Source organism: Lissotriton vulgaris, chromosome 4_1 (assembly GCF_964263255.1).
Source record: "Lissotriton vulgaris chromosome 4_1, aLisVul1.2, whole genome shotgun sequence".
NCBI lineage: Eukaryota > Metazoa > Chordata > Amphibia > Caudata > Salamandridae > Lissotriton > Lissotriton vulgaris.
Window position 1 is genome coordinate 1,660,028,376 of NC_141691.1, and position 15,589 is coordinate 1,660,043,964.

A 15,589-nucleotide genomic window follows, 5' to 3' on the forward strand; every position below is an offset into this window, starting at 1 on the left:
GGGAGGTTCGCGCAGGACTTGGAAAAAATACATTGCACAGCGTATAAAAAGATATTTTGTTTACCAGCCTGTATTGGAACATCTTGATTCACCTGGATTTCGATCTTAACCAACAAAAATGAAAAGAGCTGGCTGCTCCAATGAAATACATTAATCTAACAACTGGGGCTCCAGAATATACCATGAAGGCCGTCTTAAAATTTATATTCCTACAAACAAGTACCCCTTGGTCTGCCTGCCTTGCTACAGCCAACGATCTTCTGCAACTTGCGACAGAGAACTGGGACCCTAGCATAATCAAGTATGCTACCATCAAAACAACAAAAAAAAAGCAACTACGCTTACGTTCTTGCAGTCTTGAGATGGAATCCTTGGCAGCCAGAGATTTTCATGAAACCCAAAGTCTCTCTCACATACTGCTTAGACACGAGCCCCACCTCAAGCAGCCCATGGGGAGACAAGCTCTACATCGGATCCTAGCAGCCAGACGACATCCACTCCCCTTAAAAGAAGTATATCCAACTGGGAAAGCACAGCTGTGCATTACAGAGTGTCGCCTCTGCCATTACAAAATTAAGTCCCTGGCACACATCTTACCTTGCTGCCCTGCGGCTAGTTCGCGGAATCCATCTCAGACCTATTCTTCTCCAACTGGGCACCTGCACAGCAAAAGAGGCTGTCCAACAGCTCTACGCTCTGGACATTGTGAAGCACAAGGCTAACTTTGGGAAATGTGCTTACCATACCCGTACAAAATTGAAGGACAAGTCTCCACCGGCAGACCCTAAAACGTCAGGGTCACCGTCACGGAGGTCTGGCCATTACTGAACAACCGACTCACATCGGGGCTCTTTCAGCCTTAAAATCCCTACCCTATGTTGCATGTTTTAAATAAATTAAGAACAAAAACAACAAAAAAACTGATTTTAACAATGTCCTGCACATACATATTTTTTTCGACCTTCAAAAAGTTTTTAACTTTGTTTTTTGTAATGGTTTTAAGTAACCACACAAATAAAAGAATTCATTCATTCATTCATCCTTGGAACCTGACAAAGGCCGACTTAGGAGGGGGTGCATTGTTTGCCAACTTCAATGTTGTATATACTTGTAATTTTATGGTTAAACGCAGATGATTGCCTTGTGAAAAATAGAATAGATGCATGAGCGACAGGATTCATGTATGATGAGATACTGTGTATGTACCATAACTCAGCAGTAACTGAAGAGGGACTTTCTGTTACAAACTGGGCCTACATTATAGCTAATGCTTGTTTAATCCCTTGTTTGAGTTTTTTGATGTTTGGTAGGGGCTGGGATCTCGAGAACCGATGTCTACATCGGCTGTTAAACATGGCTAGAGCATCCAGTGGTCATACTCTTGACATCCTGCTTGCAACGATGCAGGTCCTAACCTGTGGGAACCCCTTTATGATCCGCTGCTGTGTTGGGAAACCCCCTAGAGGTGTCTCACCTATAGTAGGGTTTGTGTTGTAATGGATTGGAGCTGTGAACTCCAGTGCCCACCTTTTAAAATAAAGCACACCGCTGTGCATTTGGGGTAACATGCTCTGTGGACCAGTGTAAATACACATGCATATGCATGCAGTGCACAGACCTGCGCGAGCTGAGCTTGGCAGAGTGTTATCTGACCCTGCCCCCTTCTGTGCACAGCTAGCACTGTCGGGCATTATACCAGAATTGGTAACGGATGATATACACTTAAATTGGGAAGCCCCAGAGATATTTCCCTTTTTTATTGTTGAAGTATAAATATGGAGGTTTGCATTGCACCACTTCGGGTAAATTATGCCAAAAATGTAACGTGGTTGGCACGGGCGAAAAAGGTAATTGGCGTCTCCCTTTTCTATAAATGTCTGGGTCACAAACTCATATTAAGAGTATGTTTTACTCTATATGAGTTTGTTCTTGTCTTTTTACATTTGGCATATTTCCCTTAGCGCGAATATCTCCAAAAGTTGGTAATAGGAGATAGCGATGTTAGCGACTGTTTTCAGTCTCTAACATCTTGGCACGCCCACTTTGCATCTCATTAGTGATAAATATCACTGACATGCAAAGTGGGGCCCAAGATGGTCGCTATCTCCTACTAGCTGTCGCTAACTGGTGTTAGCAGCAGCTAGGTAATAGGGAGATAATTTTATCTCCGCTTTCTTGGCTTTTAAAGCCAAAAAAGCGGAGATAAACCCCCTTGATAATATGCCCCCATGTTCTGCTGCCGAGTTGGCAAATCAAAGATCTCTTGAACAATAAGCCCACCCTGGAGAAATGTGATTTCTGGTGCCAGAGGAAGGATTGCAGGGTGGAAAGAAATCTCCATAAAATGATCAGCAGCACTCTCTTGCCAAGTAGAGTCAGGATGTTTCTACATGGAACAAAGAGAAGGATTAATGCACATTTGGCTCCAGCCAACACAAGGGGTTGGTTTTACATTTTGGAGGGAAGAAACCAATCCTGCCCGGTTGGGTAAAGCATTGATGCAGCATTACTAGATTGGGTAGGCGACTCGCATGTTCCAAAACATTTCACCTCCGTTTTAAACCCCTGGACCAGGAAGATGTATTGAGAAGAAGAGGAATAAGAGAGAACAGACCGCCAACATTGATAAACTTATTTTTGGAGAGTAGTTAATCCAACCCCACTCCTGTACTCAACCTTGTACTTCTCGACATTTGAAGACCAGGGACACAGGCTTCCTGACTCCTTCTCGGGATCAGAAGATGGTAGACATGCTGGGGGACATGAATGAAGTCACCCACTTGGACTTCTATGAAGAGGTCCTATTTGTGGCAGCCTCATTTTACTACAGGCTCCTGCTGGACACACAGGCATTATGCAAGTAGCTGAAGACCTGGGTGCTTGCAGTGTGCAGGCAGGGAGCATGGTCCGCTGTGGAGGACATTCAGGCACTGCTGCCATGAAGACCTCAGGTCAAGAAACCACCAGGATAGGAAGAGGGCCCGGGTCCCAACAGGCATGCTGTTTCTAAGGAGAAGGAAGTATCACCACCAGAGGATTTAGAAATGCGCCTGAAATCTTCAGATGCAACTTGAGGGTCAGGACTCCACCACAGTGGGTAGTAAGGTCAGGTGGTAATGCTTGAATGGTGTGCACAGGAATGTAAAAAATGTCCAGGAATTTGCTCTGAAGTAATACAAGAATTCTTTATTGGTCAAATGTTATAAATAATTCACAGAAAAACGCAATTCAGCCAACGCGTTTCGTTCTCAGAGAGAACTTCATCAGGGCTTCTCATGGTAATACCCCTCTTGAACTAGTAGGTTCTCATATGCGGTGAGTACAGCTAATGTACACTGAGAAGATCCAAATAGACAATGGTGATATCTTAACAAATGGAAAAAACTTTTCTGTGTCGTCACATTCCCGGGTTATTACAAGTAAATTCACAGAGGTTTCTTCCAACAGCAAGGATGTGATGTGTCTAAATCCATTGAATCTGATATAAAACGGTCACGGTCCAAGCTTCATAAGAAGACATCCAACCGTGTTCTGTGTCAGGTTATGATAAACACGCCTTCTCAGTAAAAGGCCTCCAAATGGGTGTCCTTCCAGGAGTACAGCAATTCTGATATTAAAAATATTCTAGGAACTCTAGGCGGTACTTCTGAAGTCAGCAAGGGAACTAACCCAAGGCCACGATCCGGCCTGAAAATTCGCACGACTGTGTCAGTATTGCCGAAGAGCAAAGTTTTTTCCATTTGTTAAGATATCACCATTGTCTATTTGGATCTTTTCGATGTACCTGATTTAGCTGTACTCACAGCATATGAGACACGACTAGTTCTCTCTTTCAAGAGGGGTATTACCCTGAGAAGCCCTAATGGAGTTCTCTCTGAGAACGAAACGCGTTGGCTGAATTGGGTTTATCTGTGAATCATTTATAAAATTTGACCAATAAAGAACTCTTCTGTATTACTTCAGAGCAAATTCTTGGACATTTTTTACATTCCTGCGCACACCATTCAAGCATTGCTTTAGGATCTGGAATACAGTGACACCACAGGACGGTTGGTGTCTGGGTTTGTGGCGCAGGACTATCACAAAAAATTAAACTGGTATAGAGGTGCAGGAAGAATAGTCCACCGTCCTCTGTCTTGTTGTAAGGTCAGGTGGTACCCGGAGCAGAACATTTCTTGTCACACCCCCAAATTGTAGTTATTAAAAAAAAGGAAAAATAAGATACTTAAAACTTTCTGTTTTTTTTCTTTGCTGCGCACCACTCGTTTCAAATATTATATTTTCAAAACAAAAGTGTTGTGAGCCCCAAATTGTCTTTTTTATTTTAAAACACATATTTGTGCCATTTTGTCACCCCCCTCAGTGATGACACCCGGGGTGGCCCGCACCCACCCACCCCCTTCCTACGCCGCTGCTCCACCAGGAGCTCAAAGCAGAAAACCACATCTAATGATGATTATCGCGCAGCTGGACATTCCGCCGATTCACGGAATGTGTGAGGTTGATCAGATCTCATGGGGTGGGGGCTTTGATTAGCTCAAGGATCCTTTGATGGGGGGGTTTCCTACTGTACAGGAGGAAGGGGGTAATGACAGTATCCGCAGGGCCAGGTGGCGGCTTGGGAACGAGTGAGACAAACGGGCACAAAGGAAAGAGGGGTGTTATCAAGGGATCCGGGACCATGAAAGGGACGGAGGGAAGTGTCGCGCTGGGAACAGGATGGGGTTCCGAGGCAGAGCTGCGTGGAAGAGAGGTTTATGACCCAAGGCATGTGAGAGCGGGGGCTGTCAGCAGGCGGGGGGATGTGCTTGTGAGGGCGAAGAGCCGTGCTAGGGGTCAGTAGCGCGCAGAGTGTGGTTCTGACCAAGGAACCTAAAATGGCGGGCGTGCACGAAAAAATGTGTGGCATCGGGAGAGAAGGCAAGATAGCGCAGATAATGTTTACCAAATCGTATTAATTTTCCACAGTCCTCCCTTTAACATTACTGAGACATCTTGCTGGCCTATTTCCTACCATGTCGATTGTGGCAGTCATAAGTAAAGAAGTAGGAACCCAGGTGAAGGAGCTATGCATAAACATTACATTTAAAATCTTTCATCTTAGGAGGCGGGCTCATCGCTGTGCTCGTTGCAGAAAAGTCATAGTAATGCAATATCGGACAAGAATGATTTTGTAGTGATAGCGTTGGGTACATTTCATAGATGCTTATAGCCATTCGGAATATGAACTGATAGGCGATCACATATGTACGGTCATTTTGTACTTGGTTGGAGCATAATAAATACAATGGTAGCTGGGAGAGAAATGAGACGTAGTAAAAAACGATAATCAGGGGTGTCATTGTTCGAAGAGGAGGGGTGTTGCTTTTTCCAGTGTCTTATTGTCGTGGACCATTATCAGTGAGTTCTCAGCATTCTTTGTCGTCTTCTGTTGGCACTGTTGAGCACCGGCGGTGGAGCTATGCGTTCAGCTCTATTCCGGGTCCTGCGTTGCAAGGCATGACCTTTTCCTCGTTTTTCTGGTCAAAAAGGTCCTTTTTTCGCCCTGAGTCCTCACTGTTCTTTCATGGGTACCTTAGACAGGGCACCCAATTTTCATTTTAGTTTGCAACAAAACCCTAGTCAATCGGACTGCAGTTTGCTCTTTTTCGAGTCGATTGTCAAAGAGTTCAGGTGGAAGAAGGGGGTGTGTGGGTAGTCCTTGTGGTAGGTCGGGGGAGGAGGGGATGGAGCAGGGCCAGATCGGGAACAGACCAAGGGGACGGAAAATTTCAGGTAGGTGGGCCCATGACCGGGCTCAGAGGGCGGGGACGTTTCGGCACATGTTGATCATCGAGCAGGGGCATTAGGTCAGCCCTTTCCTTTCATTTTGTCGGAAACAGTGCCTCGTCCTGCGGCTCCTTACTGTTGCGGTCCCGCCTTGGTCAATGTCGCAGGTGTTCCACGATCTGCAGTCAGGCCGCGTGCTCCCACATCCGGTCTCTCTCTCTCCTCCGACAGTGGTACCCTTAAATGAGTTTGAAAAGACTGTCTTTAGAGAACTGGCAGAGGAAGGTAATCACATAAGTCTATTTCTCTCCCAACTCCAAGCAACCGGGGAAACATCCGTTACATCGGGGTTTACAACCAACGTATAAAGAATAGATAACAAGTTTGCAGGATTCCCTACAACTTTCCATCGTAACTATTTCTTTGGCGTTTGTTGGTATTACATTCATTGTCGTGGTACGAGGTCTGATACCTATTCATTGCATTTGTTTATTACAGTCACATCAGTTCCTCTGGCTGAGACCTGCTTTTCTAGTACGAGTCTTGCAAAGCTATACCGCTCTTCAGGGTTCTGTATTTTACGAAAAAGTGCAACGTGCTATCACCTTGGTCTGATAGATATCTTTCAGAGGGGTGAACGTAGGTTAAACAATTTTCCATTATGTTGATGCATCCTATTTTTTCAGCTAAACATTTTACTTTCAACAGGGTTTACTGCAACAATTTCTTCATTTCGATCTAATCTTAACTTCGCAAACATCATTCTAGTTTCTACATAGTCTTTTACAACCTAGCTACTTCATTAAAAATGGGGGGGCTTGCGATATCTATTCAACTCATCCTTGGGGTGACCGGGGTCTTATGGAAAACAACTAGGAACATAGCAGACCGGGGGAGGGACTATCGTCTTGCTTTGTGTCATAAGGGTGTCATCTAGCAGAAGGCTACAGTTCAGTTGGTATGCGTTCAGGGACATTTCTCGAATTTCTGAACTTTGTAGCTTGTTCATCAAAAATTATTTCTAGGAACAACGGCTGGTCTGTGTCAGTTATAAGCCAACCCATCTCTTACAGCCGGGGGTGAGCCACATTTTTCAAATTCTCGTTCGGGCAGCTGATACAAAACTGGGGGTGTTCTGGGAAGACGGGGATGCTTCGATCACTTTTACGGTTTGGGCATTGAGACAATTTAGGACGGGGAGGGTCGCGTTACCGGAGGCATTTTCATCATAAAAGCCACTGACATGTGATTCCCTGGTTACGGGTCAGATTAGGGAACCTCAGTCGTCTTACCTGTCCTTTCTCTTCTGGCCAATCTAGTTTTTATCAATATTTAGCAGAAAGGAGAGGTAGTAACATGGCATCAATGTGATTTCATTAAGACAAATTTGTGCAAATACTTGTGGTATTTGGAGCCAATTGGGCGGTGCACCATGGATGGCGGTTCGCCAATTAGGCACCAGTCGTTATGAAGAGTGAGAGTGTGGAGGAGAGGGAGAGAGGGAGAGAGAGAGAGAGAGAGAGAGAGAGAGAGAGAGAGAGAGAGAGAGAGAGAGAGAGAGAGAGAGAGATGCAACAATTAGGCTAAACAGTACACGTGAGACATGGAGAGTGGCCGTGTACTAGGATAGGCTATTCAGCGCATCACACAACATGAGACATTTACGGGTCTGTGTTAGAATTTAGAAAGCATGCAATTTGGGACGGACGAGCATTAGGCCGGGTACAAAGGGACATGTATTGAGTAAAAGGCACCATTGTGTTGATAGTTTCAGACATACGTGACATGTGCTCATTCACGCAACACAGGTTAGGGGTGATCGCGCCCCATCATATCATACAACAGTTGGCTTTTTCGTTACAAGGGTAGTTCGTGGGTGTCTTTAGGTGCCACCTTGCAGCGTTAGTCCGCTTCATGCATCAGACATAGCGTGGCTTCGGATCTTCTTTATACCCCAGTCGTTATTCCAATGTAACCTGTAGGGGGAGGAAAAAGAGGGGAAGGGAGAGGGGGACAGCATTCGCGCATATCAAATGTACGGGCACGAAAGTCCTTTACTTACCACATACTCGTCTTATCTCCTCGGGATGTAATCCCTGGGGTCTTGGTTTCCGAAGCCAGGGTGGGGGCGGGCAGTGAGGTAAGGATGGTGAGCGATAAGGTGATCATGAGGGAGACGGTCCGAGTGTGGCATTATAGGTCGTGTGTAAGGAAACGTTAGAGATCAGAGGCGTTTAGTGCGAGGTACCTGGTTTGTAGATGTATCTAGCTATCGGGATCCTTAAATCATTTCCAATGCTGTGAAGTCCTAAGGCATACCAGCTCTTCGGCCAGCCCTGTTCCTTAGTACCTTCGAGTACCATACCTTTATAACATTTTATCGTTCATGCCGCTTTACTTTACCCGTTCTCAGAACAGTAGCGGTCGGCAGTAGGTGTTTCTATAGGGCGGTGACGTGGGCAGGAGGAGGGGCAGGGTGGGGGGAAATAATGTATGGATTACGGAGTTTTACAGGTAAGTAAACATTTAAATACATAAAACGAATTTCGTTGCGCGCACTGCATCACATTTGATGATGCAGTGTGCGCAACGAAATTCGTTTTATGTATTTAAATGTTTACTTACCTGTAAAACTCCGTAATCCATACATTATTTCCCCCCACCCTGCCCCTCCTCCTGCCCACGTCACCGCCCTATAGAAACACCTACTGCCGACCGCTACTGTCTCAGAAGTCGAGGTCCTTCCTCATGCGTTTGTTCCTGAGCCAGTCGCACGCTTGGTGGTAGCGTATCGTGCCTTAGATCCGATCATCAATCCGGGGCTGAGCAACCAGTTTCTAGTAACCTTAAAAAGAGAACAAAACAGATCGCACAGAAAACCCTCCCGCTGGTCCACATTTACAAAAGTATATGATACCCGTTCATAGTTTGAAAGACCTTTATTTGCACAATTGTTCAGCATGTATATATGAGAGTGTAATCGTATTCGGCCGGACACGGCGTTGGCTGAAGTGCGTACAGTAGGGGCGGGGCTACTTTGCAGCATTAAAAAAACATTTTAGCTTGCTTTTATTTAGTTATTTGCAGGAGACTAAAAAACGTCTATCAATAGTTGAGGGATCAGGGGGCATTCATTTCATTACTGGAAGCATAGTTAGACTAGTTGTAATCAAATTTCCTATATGCATACTGTGGGCGTGGGTCATAAGCGACGTTATGTATCAGTTACAATAATATCATAATAAATCGTACATTGAAAACAACATTTTAACGGGATCTTTTTTACTTGTTCGCCAAGTGAACCCTCCCTCTTTTTCCGTCGAGAGTACAAAGGATCATATACATATTTCAGAACATCAAGTCTTATTAGCTAAAAAAAAAAACACCGCGAGGCGTTCGTGAGTTCCTGTTGACACCGGCGCCATTTTGGTGAGCCGGGTTAGTCCGGAAACAGCATCAGGGACAAAATGTCTCTGACAACCGGCGGTTGGACTAGAGTCCCTTGCGGCAGTTCAAAAAGACTTGTGCTAACAGAAGGGGCAGGCAATGTGGACCATCAATCAAAAGGGGAGGGAAGCAAAATTTCCCCTACCGGGTCACGTTGAAGTTCAGCCGGAGCCTGCTCGAATTCGTTAGCCCACAGTCTTTCTGGATGGTTCAGACTGAAGCTGGCGCCGACACGAGAGCACCACCATCTTGTGGCTACGTTGTTAGTGATCAAAGCAGTCGTTCCCCACCGGAAGCCTGTAGGGGCCGAGGGCTCCTGGGACTCTTGTAGAATCTTCAAGGTCGTGGAGATGCTGTCGGAGGTGGGGACTCGTGCCCAGGTGGGCAAGCGTCCTAGTTAGACAGACTTCTTAGGGCGAGAAAAAACGGAACTGTGTTGTTGGAGCAAGACATTCGGCTTGGGGCGCTAGGGTGCAGCTGTGATGCCTCCACCAGTACACTTGAGGGCCATTGTATGTCTTGTGCTGCGCAAGTACGGTTTGCGGGCCATTCTGTGTCCGGTGCTGCGCAAGTAGGGTGGCCGGCCATTCCATGTTCTGTGCTGCGCAAATAGGGTGGCCAGCCATTCCATGTTCTGTGCTGCGCAAGTAGGGTGGTCGCCCGGCTGGAGGATTTCTGCGCCGGGCCGGGGCTGGGAAACCTCCACCTGGGGAGGCGAGGGGGGCTCGTTCGCGCCGCCTCCCTCTCCCAGCCCACCCTGCACCAATCTTTCAGCGGAGGTATTCGTGATGGCCGGACCAGAAGATGCGAGGGAGGGGGTCATCTGCATCCGCCCCCTCCCTACTCGTGGCCTGGGGCCGCGGCGGTGAGGGCGCCGAATCCTAACCACTAGACCACCAGGGAGAAGAGGATGGGACAAGCCGGGCCCATGGTGCCTCCTGGACATCCCACCGGCGACCTCTGTGATCGCTGGTTGTCGGCAGGACTCCGCCCCACACGTGCTGAGTGTTTCACCTTCCGGATGGGCGTGACCGGCGACCTGTTGCATTTTGGGAACTTCCGGAAATGTGTATTGTATTGCTCCTATTAGTATGGTGTTACTTAACTGAAAATAAATCTTAAATTATATGACAGAGACTTGGCTTCCTTGAATCTTTTTACTATGAGAACCTTACTGCAGTGGGGGTAGGTATTTATACCTGGGTAATGGGGGGGTGGGGTGTCCACAAGAACAGTTTTCCTGAATGGGGGGTTGTCTATGCAAGCCTGTAATTGCTTTTGTCCACAGAGTGGGGTCAGCAGAGAGTAATCAGTCCCATTGCGCTCAAAGTTTGAGTTCATTAATGGAATGTGTACTAATCTGTCCGAGACTACTCTGTGCGTTGTTTCTGTATGTTATCCGAAAGGGTGGCTTTTTGTGTTCAGGAACAGTAGCGGTAGTACGGGGTTCGTCATCGGGTAACCTAGAGCTTGACTGGGTCTCCCGTCTTAGCGTTGTTTGTCCTATGAGAACTCAAACATGTCCCTGAAATCTGTCTGGCGAAATCTGTGCCATCGGGCGTAATCAAACGGGGTGGTTCTATCCGGCCTGTCCGCGTCAGTGTGATTCGTCTTTGTCTCACGCCTTTTCCCTTTCGGGCGTCCTGTTATTTCTGTCGGCCCTCTGCTCTTACCCGTGTTCAGTAGAGTCGGGCATTGGGCTTTCCAGTGTCCGGAATATTTACAAAAAGCACATTGGTTTTGCCCTAAGTCAGTTCGTCCTGTGCGTAGTGTCGGGGGATTACTTTCGAGTCGTTGTGTCTTGGGGTTGTCCTGTCGGTATACCCCTTTACACCGTTCCCTTCCTGTGTTTATTCCTTGGAACCGTGTCGCCGCTATCCCTTCCTTTGGCCTACCAGATGCGGAGGTATTTGTCTGTCGCGTTTCTTTATCTACTCTGACTTCGTCTCTTTTCTTTCGTTGCATTGCTTCTTTGCGCCACATACCGAGGCTGTCGAGCATGATAGGCGGCGTCTTACTGTTACAAAGGGCTGTTTCTAACGTTTCTATTTTATCAAGGTCGAAGGATCCTATCAGTGGCCACTGTTTCTCTTGGTTTTCTTTGGTATACTTATGCCACAGCTTACTATAGGCTATGGTAACTAATTCGTATTTTGTGAACATGTCTTTATTAGGGGTGCCTTCCAGCGGAGCTAGATGGTCCACCTCTAATAAACGGTCCGGGTTGAACCAGCTAGCAATCAGTGAGGAGAAGATAGGCATGACAGATCACTACGGGGACAAAAGGTCCGTGTTACCTATCCTTCACTACCTGCAAAGACTAGACAGAATATTGCTATTCTACGTTGTTTGCAAATAGTGAATATCTCAAAAGCTAAATCTATTCTGACAATAAAACAGGGAGCGACCCTTACAATCAATCAATCAGTCAATGAGTCAATCAATCAGTGGGGAGAATAAGTAGGCCCGCAAAGGTTTGCGTTACTTACCCTTTCACCATCTGCAAAGAGGAAATCTGTTCTTTCCTGTTTGTAGATAGAGAATCTCCAGAAAACAATCCGCGAACGTTAGTTCGGGTTCAATCATTTAATCAGTGGGGGAGAAGGAAATCTCCAGAGAACAATCTTCAAACAATCAATCAGTGGGGGAGAAAGATAGGCACGATGGATTACAATGGAGACGAAAGTCTGCGTTACCTATCCTTCACTGCTTGCAAAGGGAGAGCCTATTGTTTCTCCGTTTGCAGACAGCGAATCTCCAAATGAATCAACAAAGAGTAATACTAGTATTTTCCGATCAATCAAACAATTATTTCGCAATTCGTCGTGTTTACACGACCTTACCCGGACCACATGGGCTGTTTCTCGTCTTCCGCGTCAAGCGCCCGATCGTCCTCCAATCTCCGATATTGCCACGGCACTCCTGAGGGTTCCCAGTCAGGACCGTAGATCACTCGAGAGAGGTCGATTCGGAACCAGTGAAGTTCGGATGATCGGCTGCCAGACGAGGGTCTATTGGGCATGAGCTCTCCCGATCGTTGCAGTCGTTCACTCTGTCGTCAGGACCTCTCCCACTGGATCCACGTGTCGCTGATGGGCCCCACGTTTGGGACGCCAATTGTTAAAAGGTAGGAAGCAACCAATAAACAAAGATCCTTAAGTGTTGCCTGGCGGTATCGCCTCTTTAACCCACAAAATATTAATCAATGAAGAGGCAGGCGCTGGAGGCTGGAAGGCTGGAAACAAGGGTTTATTCTCTCCGGAGGAGACCACATCAGTTCAGACAGCAAGTATCGTCACGAGGTGCTCTAACTGCATCTCCGAGGCCTGGCCTCTTATACACAGGTTTATTACTTTATTGCATAAAACACATCTCTGTCAACCCTTGGTTGTACGGAAAGACATCCTCAGAATCCCCGCTTCAGGCCCGTTCCCACACACATCTACAGTTGAAGTCCCCACCCCGGTCACAACGGATGATGATTATCGCGCAGCTGGACATTCCGCCGATTCACGGAATGTGTGAGGTTGATCGGATCTCATGGGGTGGGGGCTTTGATTAGCTCAAGGATCCTTTGATGGGGGGGTTTCCTACTGTACAGGAGGAAGGGGGTAATGACAGTATCCGCAGGGCCAGGTGGCGGCTTGGGAACGAGTGAGACAAACGGGCACAAAGGAAAGAGGGGTGTTATCAAGGGATCCGGGACCATGAAAGGGACGGAGGGAAGTGTCGCGCTGGGAACAGGATGGGGTTCCGAGGCAGAGCTGCGTGGAAGAGAGGTTTATGACCCAAGGCATGTGAGAGCGGGGGCTGTCAGCAGGCGGGGGGATGTGCTTGTGAGGGCGAAGAGCCGTGCTAGGGGTCAGAAGCGTGCAGAGTGTGGTTCTGACCAAGGCACCTAAAATGGCGGGCGTGCACGAAAAATGTGTGGCATCGGGAGAGAAGGCAAGATAGCGCAGATAATGTTTACCAAATCGTATTAATTTTCCACAGTCCTGTTTCATGGTAGAATATGATGCTCTGAGGAGAAAAGGCAGTGTTTTTCCATACTCGTCCTCAGAGTGGCATCAGGTAAGGTAGACAGAGGTTTGGTACCGTCCTTATTAAAAAAAATATCCGACATAGTTTCATCACATTATATATGAATACTTCATCAGTCATCTGCTAAAACCAGCAGGGGTGACAATAGATTATTTTTATGTGTGGTGCATGTTGGCATTATATGTAAATATTGATCGTAAATATATCACACTCCCTATGGTCATTCAGTTTTTAAAAAGTATTGGAAAATGTACCTTTTGTGTGGTCACCTTCATTTTTTGTTAGGATTTTGTGCTTGCTTTTGGACTTTGAACAGTTAAGGGACTGACAAGTAAGTTATACTTAACTTACCTCTAAGTTCCTAGTTTATGGTGTAAAGTGTACTCAGGGCCTGGACGCTAAATCTCATCAGTGGACTTCAGCACATCTTGTGCCACCGCTAACGTGACCACACAAAGCATGTCTCCATGCCTGCCCCTGCAGCCTGGGTAGGCATTTTTAAAACTACCTGCCAATTCGACTTGGCAAATTAAACCTTTTACCATGCCTAAACCTTCCTTTTTAATACTGATAAATTATCCCTACAGTAGGCCTTAAAAGCCATTGGCCAGGGTGCATGGTACTTGAAAAGTATGGGAGGCGCACTTATGTTCTTATGTCCTGGCAGTGAAAATTCTCCAGAGTCATGTTTCACAATGGGAAGGCTGGCTCTCCCATAAGAAAACAAGGGGTTACATTAAAACATCTGAAGAAATATGATTCAAGATTAAGAACTCATTTTAATGGTAATTTAGAATCCAATGTAATGATGACATTGTATTTTCGATTATTGTTTTGAAAATTAAACTTTTAGAAAGTTGTAAGTTTCCTGCCTGAGCCATATGTGCATTTCTGCCAGTGTTTAGTGTCACCTGACTGTTGATGGCTCTCCTGTCATGAAAAGCATATAGCTACAAGACAGCAGACAAAGTGCTTGGATGTGAGGAGATTGTTTTTTACCCTGACAGCATGGCCATCTGGATTGTGCTCAGATGTTTAATTAACGAACAGGGAGTCTATTCTGCCACAGGGCAGATGTAGCTCATGCCTGGGCCTGTCCCTTCTGTTGTCCTGCTGGACAGCCAGGAACCAATCCCAGTGGGAGACAGGCCGACCCTAGAACCAGTTTTGAGTGACCACAAGGAAGAGCTTGGACATTATCATAGCCACACCTCTGGGTGGGTACTGGGAACGTTGCACAGGGGACAAAGGTTTCTGTCATGTTGGTTTTAGGTAGAGTAGGCACTGTGGAATAGTTTAGAGGACAACACACAGGAAGTGCTGAAAAAGTGAGTAGGGTAACCACTGGGAACCTTTACATGAATGGTTAAGAAGTGGCTAGGAGCTTCCCCCACCCACCGGCTGGCACTGGCTATAACTTTGCCACCCCCATTACTCTCTTCACAATACTGCTGGACCTGTGAATGACAGAAGAAGGACTGACCCTGCTGTCGTGACCTGTGAGGAAAAGTCTAAGGTCTGGGCCGGCTCACTTACACACAGGAGTAAGAGGTAGACTTCAACAATCAGTTGGCTGATATATTAGGCTACAGGGACACAAAAGCTACATGCAGAACACTTTCCTGACTGAGCCCAGATGACCTATTACAAGTGAACCTGCCCTGGAACCTACCCTGGACCTCTGCTGGTTCCTGAGCCAAATTGCTGTTCCTGAGGCCCTGGAACCCTTGGCTGGTGTCAGAGTGTGTTTGCCTTGCCCAAAACCTAAAAGCTGGTACTTAGAAACAGTTTCAAGACTTTTTGCTGGCAAAACTAACAAAAGACCAGGATCAACTGGCTAAGCAGATCTGCTCAGGATGCATCACAAGTGGGCTTCAGTCCATCATATCTCCCACTACATTCTCCACTCGATTTTCAAATCCATTGACGCAGAGGCCACTTCGACTCCATCTGCTGCCCCCTTGACGCCTCTGTCAATGATGACCTTATCGATGCAGAAGACCTTCAGGATACAGACTCTCAAACTTCTCCTTCCTTTGTTGACAACTGCATCTGGGTCCCGTTCACCTGCAATCCATCGCCTTCAAGATCTGTATCGGATTCCGCTTCCTGTCTTTGATGCAGATGCACCCATCGTCGGCATCCAGAACTGTTTTTAAGAAGGTAACTCCTGGCCAGGATGAACCCATCCATGTATCCCACCACAAATCGACCACAGTTGGCCCTAACATTAATTTGCCCCAGACTACTGCGCCCAGCTTCCCAAGCTTGGCGCCTTGCACTTTTTGCCGCTAGTTTTATTTCAAACTTTAAAGAAACAAATCTCCATTTC